Source organism: Hirundo rustica, chromosome 15 (genome assembly GCF_015227805.2).
Source record: "Hirundo rustica isolate bHirRus1 chromosome 15, bHirRus1.pri.v3, whole genome shotgun sequence".
NCBI classification, from domain to species: Eukaryota; Metazoa; Chordata; class Aves; order Passeriformes; family Hirundinidae; genus Hirundo; species Hirundo rustica.
In genome coordinates, this window is record NC_053464.1 from 16126816 (window position 1) to 16140467 (window position 13652).

Here is a 13652-nt window from a genome sequence, read left to right on the forward strand (position 1 = left end):
CCAGGCAGGCAGGAATGCAGGCTCTGAGGCAGTTTAATGCCAGGCTCAGTTGTGGGTTTTGTTCTCTTCTTGCCCATGTTGCCCCTCCCCTTCTGTGCTCTGAAAATATAAACCCGCATCACAACACTACACTGGGCTCTGAAAGTCATCAGTCACAGGCATGTAAAATATGTATTTGTAACAGGAACACAAATTCATCATCTTCGGAACAAGTAAATAATTCCTATTTTGAGTTCCATGACAAAGTGTACATCAAGACATATTATGTAAAATGGACAAGTCAAATTCAATTGGGCCTGAGTTAACATCAGCATTAGAAACTTCACTCCTGCATTTCCAAGCTTTTGGAATTTCCAATCCATAATTTCACTGGTGGGGTCAGGTTGAAGAGATTGCTCTTCATGCCTGGGGTCTCCATGCTTCATGCAGGACATTTTCTAAAGCGTGTGGTGCTTGACACTCGCAAAGAGCAGCACTCATCAGTGCCCGGCACAGAACCTGCTCGCTAGGTATCCACAGGAGGTAAATGTGTCTCATTTGCACAGGTCATCCCCTGACCTTCCCAGGTGTTTGAGGGCTCAGCACAAGCATTCGGATGGCAGCAGCACAGTTTGTGCCACTGGAGGAGGGGACATGAGGATGGCAATGATCTGCAGCGCCATGGGAAAGCAGCCACTGCCTTCCCTGAGCAGGGAGCTGGGAAGCCCTGCACTCCCACACCTACTCACCCCAGGCTTGTGGGCTGGGCTCCTCTCCTTTCTCCTGTGGCTGTTTCCAGCCCTCTTTGTGCTGGTTTGGGATTGATCTCTCACCTTTGGCAAGTCGAGGAGCAGAGGTTTATGCAACATGTCCTGCTTCTCTGGGAATGACAGAGACAGCTTTCTGTAATCATAAAGGAATGCATTCACCCGGAGATTGTTAGCTCAGACCCCTTGGTGAAAGCGTGCTCATTGAAATACATCTCAACTCTTTCATAGAAAAGGTAGAAATTCCTCTGCTATTCCTCTCCAATGTTTTATACAACAAGCTGCTGAGCTCCAAGCGCTGATCTCAGATACTTATTCAAGACTCGAGATTTAACCATTACTTTTGAAAGCGTAGTTGTTATTTTCCTTGTTACATTTTAGAGAGTCAGAGAGAGGCGGGGTGGTTTTCTGGCCCATACCTAGCTTCACTGTGGGTTGTGCTCCAACAGGGCTCATCCTGTGCCCAGCCAGGACCAGGGCTGTGCTGATGTACCCGCCTCAGTCCCTGCTGCCCCCCCGATCCACCAGCACCTGGGGTCACTTCTCACTGGGCAGGCAAGCCCTTGCTGAGAGAGGCTCCAGAGGAGTCTGCATCTGGTGAGAAGTTTTGCTGCTGCTGCTGATTTCAGAGCAGAGCTGGGGATGAGGTGGGGGCTGGGACCGAGTCAGAAGTGAAAAAGCTTCAGCATGGTGGGTATTCTAACTCATGGTAGGGATTTTGGAAGCAACTTGTGACCTGCAGTTTGTCTCAGCTCTTCCAGCTGGCAGACACCGAGGGGCACCTGAGGATAGTCCCATAAATGTCCAGGGTTTCCGTGTTGGCTCCTGAGCCATCCACAGAAGAACCATGTGAAGTTCCGGGGCCTCTGGAGCTCAGTGTGGAGCACTCACAGCCCTGTGATGCTGGCAGGGGCAATGGCTGGTTCCCTGTGAAGCTATTTCCCTGCACAGCCTGGAGTGCTGTCCCCACTGTGCAGCCAGCCCCCAGCTCCATCTCTGGGGTCTGGGGGCTGCCACTGGCACCCTCCCTCCAAGCACCCTCGCAAAGCACAGGGCAGCGGAGATTCATTAGGTCCTAAATCCTAGCAGAGTGCAGACAGGAGCACGGTGTGTTTGTTTTTGAACAGGGCACATGTTACAGTAAATGCCAGTGGCCTTGGTGCTCAGAATAATAAATGTGCAAACAGCAATTAACAGTTGCGTCTTCTGCGCACATGCAAAGGACATAATTAGCCAGTTCCATCTATTAATTATACCTGGTATGGTGCAGATATTCATATCCCAGCCAGAAGTCAGAGAAGGAAGGTGAGCTTGTGTAAGCAAAGCTCCTCTCATCCAAACATTAGATCCCTCGGGCATCATCTCCCCCCTCTTGCATGTTGCTCAAAGCAGGAGGGCACAGCTCCCATCCCCTGCTCCAGCCCCTCACTAAGGCTCTCCCTAGTGGCATTTCTCCACTTTGTGAGGCCTCAGCAATTGCTTCTCACTGGAAATATCTGCAGAGCCCTTTGCAAGCCTTTTCCAGAGACAGCTTGGCTCAAAGCCCATCCAGGGCGGCTTTGCGGGGTCGCTCCTGTACTGCAGCAGGAGGTCTGGGTCAGACCTTGGGCACTGATGAGGCTGAGCCCAGCTCAGACAGAGCAGGACCATTACACAGTGCCTGGGGCTGGCACTCCCCCGTGGGAGTTTCTAGCTCCAAGGAGGCGGAGGAGGGATGTGGCCGTCTTGCCACACACCAGCTGTGGGTGAGGCTGGAGGCAGCGCTGGGGAAGGGGCTGGAGACAGTGCCGAGGAGCTCAGTTTGAGGGGTGCTGCTTGGAGACCATCGCTCCGGCTCCCACCCCTGCCAGCTCTACCATTAAGAGTAGCCCCACATTCCAGTGGGGAGGGCAAAGACCAAGCCCTGGCTCACAGCCCCACTCCTGTGTGCTAATTTCAAACAGACTTGCAGGATGTGCTCTCATGGATCTAAGCAAGCAGCAGAATCTTAACTATCAGAGCTCCTTGCTGGCTGATAAAATATGGATAAAGGAGCCATCACTTCAGAGCAGCAGGAAGAAAAATAATTGCCAAGGTTGGCTCTCATTTGAATATTGTTAAAACCCTTGTAGCGTGGCGATGGCTGCTGCAGGTTCATTCTGCTTCTGGGAATAATTTTGCCAGACAAGATTTCACTCTGCACAGAGCAGTGGTAACAAGGGGCGCCTGCTAATTGCCCCAGCAGCCCCAAGCTGTCTGCCTGCTCCAGCCGGGTCCCCTCCACCCTGGCAGGGGACCTCGGGTGTCACAGCCCCACACACCAGCTGGGACGCAGCAGGAAACAGCGTGAGCCACGGAGGAAGGAGCCACAGAGAGAGGAGCCGAGTTTTGGTATGATTTGGTTTGGTTTGAATCGGCTTTTTAGGGTGGGGTTTTTGTTGTTTTTTTTTCCCCCGAGCTGGTGCAGAGGCTGACAAGGACGGTAAAGTGACACTGACTAATTGAATTCTGAACTAGCAGGAGCAATGCAAATATCTGACAAATTGATTTAATTGCGTTCACGTACAATAAAGCTGAGATCTAAAAGGTCAGCTAGAAAATGGAAAGGGTCCCTGGAGTGCTAACAGGAGGAAGCTGACTTTAATACACATTCATCACATTTTATCATCTAATTAGTTCACACAATGCCAGACTGATAGACAGAGGCCTAAACAAAAGTATCGATTGATTATTAGCCACATATCTATCATATTGCCTGGAGCTGGCTGTCAGCACGGGCTGGCAACTCCTACCCAGTGTATCAGCAGAGGGGGGCATTTGATATATAGTTTTTCTATAGCAGAATTTAGACTCTGGAAAGTGTTTTACACAGACACTGAATGATAAAGATCCCTGCAAAAGCTCTCTAGCAAAACCACCATCAAAACCCAGCCAGTCTTGCCTGCATCGAGAATATTTATGAGCGTGTGTGCAGCCAGCCCTGCTGGGCGAGGAGCGTCCAGCCCGGGCATTGCTCAGCACCTTCTCTGCGGCGCTGGTGCGCTGCTCCTGCGCCTCCAATTCCCGGGTACAGCCCCGGGACACTCGAGCTCCTTTCTCGTGCTGGTGCAGAGCCAGCGCTTCACCTTTCCCGGATGGGAGCCTCCCTGCAGAGCCCGCAGGAGAGAGGGCAGGTCCAGGGGCAGCTTGGCATCCCCCGGTGCTGCGGGGCTGAGCCCAACCTGTGTGCGCTGTGCTGGAGGCAGAGCCCCCGCTCTGCCGCGCTCCCTGGGACTGAATTTACTCCCGATTAGCAAAACGGCAAACTTGTAATTCCATCAGGAGCGGGGGTGGCTCCAGGGCGGCTGGACCCGGTCCCTGTCAGCCGGGCTGGAGCTCGGGCAGCCCCCGGCCCGTCAGGAACGCGCAGCGGGGCTCCGACAGGCGAGAGGATGACTACCGAGAGCGGCTCCGCACCGCCCAGCTCCATCCAGCTGCTGCTGGAGCCCGCCTGCAGCAAGAGCCACAGCCCGGGAGCCGCTCTGAGGGGACCCCTCCGAAAACATGAAAACATCGCGCAGGCAAACCAAGGATGCGAACCGAGTCTGCGAAGTCACACTCCCGTCCTGCCGCACACCTACACCTGCCTTTATTTGCATTATTTTTGTCGGAACATATGGGATGGGACCTCACTAAAGCAGCTCGTTTTCCCTTTTCCTTTTTCTCGGGCTTTATTAATTTGTATTCAGGATTATCTAATCATTTGGGCTTTAAATACCTACAGTTAGAAAAAAGAGATTTGACTGTGGCCTGATTCAGAAGAGTTAGCTTCTGCAAAGATTGACATGTTCAACAGCTGCCAAAATAACATCAGACTTGCAAAGAAAACGTCTTCACTTTTTTATTGTTAAAAAGCGAGCGGAGTTAATAACGGGGATGGGGGCATTGAATCTGCTCACAGTCTGTGCGGGATCGGTTGCTAATCGGCCTGAGCCCAGAGCCCAGAGCCCAGGAGCAGAGCAGCTCTCGGTGTGATGTTCAGCAGCAGTGGGGTGCGGGTCGGGGCCCTCCCGAGCCGGCCCCAGCGCTGGGAAAACCTTCCCCCGGAGACCTCTGCGGCAAGGCAAGGCTGGGCAGGGAGCGTGGCAGAGGGGCTGTGGGGTGAGCCCTGCCCGTCTGCCGGGGAGCCCGTCCCTGCCTGCCCTGCAGCAGCGCTGGAGCAGCAGCAGCACGCACCCCTTCATGGCCCAGCAGCAGTCCATGGTCCTTCGCAGCCGCTCTAGGAAGGCAGCAGCAGGGCTGGGAGCAGTGTGATGGGCAGGCTCCAGCACGGGGCCGGCGCTGCAGCCTGGCCGGGCTTTGACCTGGACAACGCTTCCTTACACTCCGGTTTAGCCTGACCCTCATTATCTCTCTGAACAGACTACCGCAGCTAATTTACTTTGAACAAAGCTAGAAATAAAAGGATAATCAGGTTATCCCAAATGACAGACGCAACATCTGTATTTTCTGATACACTGGCACATTTGTTTTACAGAATATTGTAACAAAGCTGAAGAATTTGTCAATGATATTTCTTTTGTCCCTTCCTCAAAGGAGCAATAGTTGGCTCTCCAAAAGAACATAAATATTGATGCCAAATGTGGGAAACAGGTTTTTTCTGCAATATCTGTCATTTGTTCCTGACTTAGTGCACAAGCCCCCTCCGTGCAGCAGTGAGCGCGTGCAGCCCCAACCCTTCCCTGGCTGGTGGGCAGTGTCTGGAGCTGCCTTCTGGAGCCTTCACATCCCCAACAAGTTGAGTTTCCAGCCAGAGCCCCTCACTGAGCTGCCCCCAGGCCCGGAGCTCGGCACTCACTGACCCGGGCACTCAGGGTCTCATGCCAGGGTCCCTGGTGGAGCAGTGGATGTCACAGTGCCACAGCACCCGCAGCCACCTGCTGGCTCCTGCACTGGCCACGCATCACACCAGCGAGGCTCTTTGCTCATCTGCTGGAAAACTGATAGATCTGTCACTTGGGGTAAGAGCCACGCTGTCCCCTGCCCAGCCCTGCCTCCACCTGGGCATGAGGGCTCTCCTGGAGCCTCTGCAGGACCCCCTTCTGTCCTGTGCTCCCCTGGCCACGTGGATCATTTCTCTGCACACACAGCTCTGTGCCCTGTGGCACCTTCTGAGGCCACCCAGGGCTCCTCGTGACCCAGAGCATCGCTGACATGCATGGGCAGAGCCCCTGCCCCTGTGCTGGCCCCTGTGCCCAGGGCTCTGGCTGCAGGATCTGGCCCCCAGCCAGGATCTCTGTGCAGGTGCTGGAACAGCTCCCAGCAAGCAAAGCTGCACAACAATTGCAGATTTTCTATTTATGCTCTTTTTTGCTTTCAGCTCTTTAGCTCTGCTTATTCTGCAGGGATTATGTGCTACTCACTGCTGGCCTATTGCTTCAGTATTTTAATTCCTTTTTTAGCTGTAAACCCATTTTCCACACTTTCAAGGAAAGCAGCAGCCACCACCGATTGCTGCTACTGGATTGAGGCCAAAGGCAGGGCAGCATCTTCCCAGCTCCAGGGCAGGTCCTGTGCAGGGCCCTGGCACCAGGAGGTGCTGGCTTTGCCGACTGTGGCAGCACAGACTCTTCCTGAAGTCCTGATGAAACTTGGGGCAGCTCTTGTTACAGGTTTTACTTTCCCAGGCATGTTACCTTTATCCCAATCAGTGCCTGTGGCTCGCTGTGGGCCTGGCTGTGGCTGTGCCAGGGGGAACGCTGCCAGTACGGCAGGACCATGGGGTGCTGGGTGACAATCCACAATTCCCCAATTTTCATTTAAATCGAGCTTTGCGCTGCCTTGACGAGGGAATGTATTAAAGCCAGGATGGCTGATGGTTTTTAAATAAATTCCAAGATGAATTCCACACATATCCTGCATTAATGTGGAAGGTGGAGATAGAGGCTGGTGTGAGCTGAAGCAGAAAGTATACTGTAAATTGAGGCTTGGCACCGAATATAAATGGCAAAGGTTGCTGAGTGCCAATAAGAGTAAATCAGGCCTGCAGCGATAAGCAGCCCGATGGATTGGGCAGTGCACTGTGGGCACACGGTCTGTGCTGCCCCGGGGCACACAGCACTCTGCTCCCCTCTGGCCACGGTGCCCAGCCACAGCCTCCCCTGGGGCTCCCAACAGCCTCGGGAGAGCCGGGGGCCCTGCAGGCTCCAGCCGGGGCAGAAACCCAGCGCTGAGCGCAGGCACAGTGAGCTCAGAGCCTGCTGGCACGGGGGCACACCCAAAGGCTCCGGGTGTGAGCCCAGCGCAGGGCACTGCCAGCTGCTGCCAGCTGCGGCCCACACTGGGCTCTCCGTGCCACCGAGATGCTGCTTCGTGCCAAACACCACCTTGGTGCCTTGGCAGGAATTTTAAGTGTCTCTCCTGAGGACACGTGTGCCATGTGCCCAGGGAGGAGTTCCCTGTGCCTCTCCCGTGGGAAGGTGCAGGGGTTAAGGAGTTTCTGAGGCTTTTGCTCCCCCAGACAGCCCAGTTAAGGAAAGGTGATTGTATCAGCAGCAGGAGAAGGGAGAGAAGGAAAATGACCATAGAAAAACAATTTTGAGAAATGAAAAGACACATTAGAATGTTTTTATAATGAAAAAGGAACCTGTGCAAAATTTGTTTTGATTAATTGTCAGTTAACTGAACTTATTAAATGGAAATTATTTTTCAGAGGGTCACCATGAGAGTTCGGCTAGAGAGCAGGGAGGTGCCAAACCTGCATTGCTGGCAAAATTTGGTGTCAGGTCCACCCAAGCAGGGAAAGCAAGAGGGAAGTTGTGTGCCCAGCCTTTGCTCAGCCACTTTCCTGGGGGCTGTTGGGGGATGACAGGAGTCTTGGAATGGGGTACTCCCATAGAATCTTGTGGTAAATTACCTGCGGGGCACCTCCCACCCACCTCCTCACACAGGAATGCTGTGCCACTGGACCCTGTGTCATCACACCCTGTGCTGCTGTGCTCAGCCTGGTGCCAGTGGCAGAGGGAGCTGCCCAGGTACAGCGAGGATGCCTCAGGCAATCACTGGCTCAGGATCACTCAGCACAGCTCTGCAGCCCTGGGAAAGGCCTGGATCGATGGCAGCAAGGTGGGACAGCAGCTCTGGACTGCCAGGACGAGGATCTGCACTGGCCCCAAGTCCCTCCTGGAAACCCAGCTGGAGTGGGTGCTGCCAGCGATGCTGGGCTGCAGCATTTGCTCCTCAAAGGCAGAGCAGCTCCAAGGTCGCACGCAGAGGAATCTTCAGGACTTAGCGCCGGCACTAATCCCAGGTCTGAGACTCAGGAACAAGTCCTGGTTTGTAAAAACATCCTCCAAATCATCCATGTCAGCACACTCTTCCCAGGCTGGGTTTTGCCGTGACAGCAGCCTGATTCCTCTGACCTGGAGGATTATTCCAGATTTATGCTGGGATGTGAGAAAACCAAGGACTGATCAGGCCTGATGGGAACAACAGAAGGCAAATCCCAGCTGTCTTCCTAACATGTCCCTAATAATTAAAACCTTTTAACATAATAATTTTGCAAACAGATTTATCACAGATGATCTGACAGCCAGTCTGCTCCTGGAAATCACTCCTCCCATCCCCAGCTGGGAGGAATCTACACTACAGGGCCTTTGTGATGGCCAGTCCGAGTCTCCTTGGCTTGCTGGTGCCCCTCCCGAGGAAGGTGAAGTCAAACAGTCATAGGCACTTCAGATCCTTGGGGCGGGAATGGCCCCAGTCCCCCCGAGATTTAGGGGGGCAACTTTCAGCCCGCAGAAGCTGTTTTGCAGGAAATGATGAGCACTCACTGCTCACTCACATGAGCACTCCATGGCAGTGCCATTGCCTCAGGTCCTTGAGGATCAATTTCCACAGGGATCACTCCAGCTGTGCTCTTGGCAAGGTGATGTGATTCTCTTTTGTGTAAACAGCCATAACTTCAAAATTACTCAGGAAAGACAAGAGACCTCAAGAGATGTGTAAATGACCAACTGTCTCATTAATCAGACACAAATGCAAGCCCAGCAAAGGCTCTGGTTGCTGAGCTGGAAAATGCTTAAATTTATTTATTGAGGCAGCAGGAATAGTGGATCCCTGCCCAGGACTAGGAGGTCCAAGAGCTGGGATGTGGCTGTGCTGGCAAGTGGGTCTGGAGTGCTGCTGGCCTGGGCACCCATGTCCTGCACTTGGGTTTGCTCCTGCCTCACCTGAGCCAAGCTCAGACCTTCCACCAGTGGGAATCAGAGCCCAGGAGCACCCTGAGAGCTGGACCCCACGTTTGCTACATATCTGCTCTGGCTGGGATTGTGGCACCGTCTGCCTTGATCAGCAGGAGCACAGGCACGGAGGAGCCGGGCTGTGTCTGCATCACGGAGAGCTACGGCGAGGCTGTGCCATCCATCCTCCCGGGTTGCCATGCCAACGAAGAGGAGACAAGAACCGATGTAATTTGCAGAATCACCCTCTTGACACAAAATCCAAGCAGCTTGTGAGAAGTAGGGTGAAAGATGTCAAGGGATCAGGGAGAGACTCTTGGCGCCTCTCTGCATCCAGCGCGTGGCTGTGTTCCATTTCCCAGAAAGGATTCTGACACCTCTGCTGCAGAGCTGGAAGTACAGGATCCAGACACCAGCCCACGGGAAGGTCACCTGGCAGTGGGAAAGCAGCTGGGAGCCCATGGGAAATCTCAGCACAATGTACCTCGGCATGTGGTGCTGTGATGACCGGGTTGGGTCACTGACCCGATGCTTGGAACTGCCTCAGGAGCTTCAGTCTCCTTCCCCATTGCAAGGAGAGCGGGGAGAGAAATGGTGGAAACTGCAAAGCTCTTTCTGTTCTTCATCCCTTTATTGTCACGCTCGAAGCCAGCTGGGACTGTGGATGATAAAGACTCAGCATTGTTCCTCTGCCCAGCTTCTGCCTGAACTTGCAGCCCAAGGAGGTTCTTTCCCTGGAGAGATATCCAAAGGGCTGGAAGTGACTGCCCGTGCTGAAGGTCTTGCTCAATAGCTGATCACATCCATGAAGCACAATCCATCATGTCCAGTCATCCCTGGAGCCCTCCAGGTTTGTCTTTCTGAGTGCATATCCTATTTGTATCCTACAGAATGACACTGGAAGCACCAGAGCTCCATACTGTGCTGCCAGGAGCGGGGTTTGCCCAGTGCTGTTCCACAGGCCTGACAACCCCTGCAGTGGGGAGCAGGGCACGGGGCTCCCTGTGCCATTTCCTTGTGCCCAGCTGTGGGTGTCCCCCAGCCACGGAGTTCACAGAGGTAGAAAAGAAAAAAAAAATTTCTTCAAACATCCTGTGGTGATGCTCCACCTTCTTCTACACCAGCCTCAGCTCCTCACTTTCTTTCCATCTCTGTGCAGTTGCCACCCTGTGCACTGTGCTCCAGCCCAGGTCACGCTCACTGCAGAGACCCTGTCACCCACTGTGTGTGCTGTGTGGGGCTCTGCTCCTGCCTGGGCTCCTTCCTGCCGGGGTGATGGATGTGGCAAACGAGTCATGGGGCATCAGTATCCTGAGCAGCTGCACATTTAATTCTATGTTCCTGTTTCAGCCTCTGATCTGAAATCTGAAGAAATATATATTGCTTTTGAAAGGGGTTTTGGGCTTTTCATGGCTGTCTGGAGCACCTGGAATTACAGGATCAGGTCTGAGCATCTCAGCACTGGGCCGCCATCATCACCAATCAATATCCCAAATTACCTCTTCACACCAAAGGTGCTGTGCTAATTTTCATGGATCCCCTGTATTTCATGCCCTTGGTGTCCTGTCATGCACTGGTGGTTTTAGCCCACAAGCTGGAGTGCAATATGCTTATGAGTAATAGCATCTTATTGGAGTGTAAAGATGTTCCTATTTCACTGATTTATCCTGCACTTAAACTAATTCAGAATTCACTTACTTCAGAAGTACTGGAAGCAAAATGCTCTCTGTAAATAGCCTTGCTTTTCTAAACTGATATCGCTGAATGGGAAGATGGAATAACTCGCACTATCTATTTTCCCTCAGAGGGAGCATCGCTGTATTATTTTGACTGTTTTCCATAATGAGAGCTATAGTTGATTCTTCTCTAAGAAAGGCTCATGGTTTGGGAAGGACTATTTGACCTTTATGGTGGAGTCTTTAGAAACTCTGCTCAGGTGAAGCTGAAGTTTGTTTCAGCAGTGTCAGGCACCCGCTCTGCTTCCAGCCCCCTGCACAGTGGGTTCTGAGTCACACAGTGCCCCACTGCAGCCCTAAGCCCCTTGCTTTGGCATCATGGGGGCTTTTAGCTTTCCCTTTCCTTAAACATTCCCAAGACTCTCTCAGGTTTATAGACTATCGCTTCTCACATCAAGGCAGAAAACCTGCACCTGTCCAGGAGCGGTTGCATTGCTCAGCTGTGAAAGAATGTGTCACAACTGCAAAGGGGGAAACAAGGAAGGGGCAGGGGATGTTCCCAGCACAGTGCCAGCCATTCATGGGGCAGGGACAAGGAGAGCAGGTGGAAAAGGCCACAGTGATCTCTGCACAGGTATTTCCACCTCCATCACAGTGTCCTTTCCCTGCCCTGTGCTGAACTCTGGGCAGGGCACAGTTGCCTTTCCTTCTGGGTCGGTCCCTGCTCCAGTTTGGAGCCAGTCCAGGAGCTCCCCAAAATCCTTCCTGTGGCTTGGAGAGGTCCTGGGAGCTGAGTGCCACAGCAAGGTTGGAAGAGGCACGGGGGGGTGGTGAGGGCTGGGGGGTTCTGTCTGCTCCTGCTGCCACAGCCCTGGCAGTGGCCAGCTGCCAGCGAGGCCAAGCCCTGGTGCTCCCCGCTGGTGGGTACAGAGGAAGAGGAAGGTACAGAGAAGTGCAGCCTGGTTGTGGCCCTGACAGCCCTGAGAGGAGGTGATGTGAGGACACGGGGGCTGTTCCCTGGGATTTGTGGGCTGGAACTGCAAGTAACACCCTGGCCTGACATGCACTGACACCAGCTTGCTCAGTCAGGCTCCCAAATGAAGCCAAATGTTTTTTACATGAGTCGGTTCTACCTGGAACTCACTCCTGCAGCTGGACTGGATCACAAACTGAAGACATTTGCTGTGCTCTCACAGCAGGGGATAAGCTCAGGTTGCAGGATTCATCAGAGAGGACTACATGTGGCAAACGCTCATTTTGTTGCCTGGTCCTCACCATCCTCCAGTCCTCCAGAGCAGGACTGCTCCATCTCTGGCAGCTATGGGATGGGAAATATCATCTCCAGGGAATGCTTCCAGACTCAATCCCAAGTGAAATCATTCAAAATCCTGAAAGAAAGAGTCCCTCAGTAGTCAAGAGAGCAGATCCCTGCCAAGGAGGTGGCATGGGTGTTTCTGAAGAATAAATCTTAGTGGTAGCACACTGGGTACCTTGTTACCAGGCAGAGTGATAAATTAGGCAGCTCACGGAAGAGCTACAGAAATTATGAGGTAGGTGGAGGATCTATCTAATAAGCAGGGATTACATTACTGAAATCAGCAGGGCTTGGCTGAGTGGCAGGTGAGGAGGGAGAAAGAACCATACAGGGAAGGGGAAGGGTGAGAAAGAACCGATGATTTACAGGGATTCACACTTGGCATTGCTGCTTCCAGCAAAGGGCAGTAGTGACTGTCGTGGCTCCATGGCCCAAGAAAGCCACGTGAGGGAGAAGGAAAGGGAGAAGAAAAGCGCCCTGGCTGGTGCTCAGGGGAGCTGAATCCCCCATTCCCTCTCTGAAAGCTACGAGAGTGCATGAGGAGCCCTCCAGAGCATGGCGTGAGGCACTGGCCCTGCTGCAGCTGGGGCTGCACACCTGCAGTGGCGTCTGGTCCCTGGCAGTCACTGCTGGCCCGTGAGGCAGCACAGGAGGTGTCCTGCATCGGGGCCGGACTGCAGGGCTGCAGCACGTGGCCCATCTCTTTGGGCAGCCAAGCTGTCGAGCCGGGGAGTTCTGGCATGGCCATGCAGCTGGTGAAGGGCGTTTTAGAAAGCACAGAATTTGATGGTGAGACATTTCTAGTCCAGGCTCCTGATTACTGATGCAGGCCATGCAGCAGATGAGCTGTGTCCAAGGTCCTCAGCTCTGCTCTGTTGGTAGGTGTGTCCCACTTCTTCCCATTTCAGCATTTCCCTCCGTGCTTTAGGGACTCTTCCAGCACCGAGTGAGCAGGGCACTAACAGTGGGAGTCACGGGGGTCAGGTGGCACAGTAGGGAGGCCAGGTGATCTCCTGGCTGTCCTGTTACATGTTTGTACTTGGCTGACTGGCTGCACAGTGTCCTGACGGCTCAGGATGGGCTCCCTGCAGCCAGCACTGTGCAGTCTGCGGCAGCAGCAGGACAGGGCTGTGACTGAGTCGCAGCTGCCCTGAAGGCAGCCCTGGCTGTGAAGCTGAAGCCACACAGCTGGAGCTGGTCTCTGCATGATGCAGCCTCTGCCAGCCTCTGCCACACTTTGCCAGCCTTTGCCAGTCTCTGCCAGCCTCTACTCCCCTTGGCCAGCCTCTGCCAGCCTCTGCCACCCTTTGTCAGCAATCTGGCCTCTGCCAGCCTCCACCAGGCTCCAGCCCTGGGTGCCATGCCCTCATTGGGACTGGGATTGGGCAGTGTGACTTCTGAAACTGGGATCAAAGTCACTCTGTGACCACAGGTGATCTCTGCCTCCCCCCCCCCGCCTCAGTTTCCCTCCCTGTAGCCAACTGATGATACACTCAGACACTTTGCAAATCTGAGACAGCTTCTCTGCGGCTGCTGTCTTCCCCTTTCTGACCGTCATCACTGTTTAGCCCAGGATGGAGACAGCCAACCATCACGGTGTTCAGCACGGCTTTGGCACGTCATCCTGCCGTGCAGTCAGCAAAGGGCCGCCTGTGCAAGCCCATTCTGTACGAACCGAGATTAGAGTGGGAGATTATCTCCTGATGCTGTGCAGGTA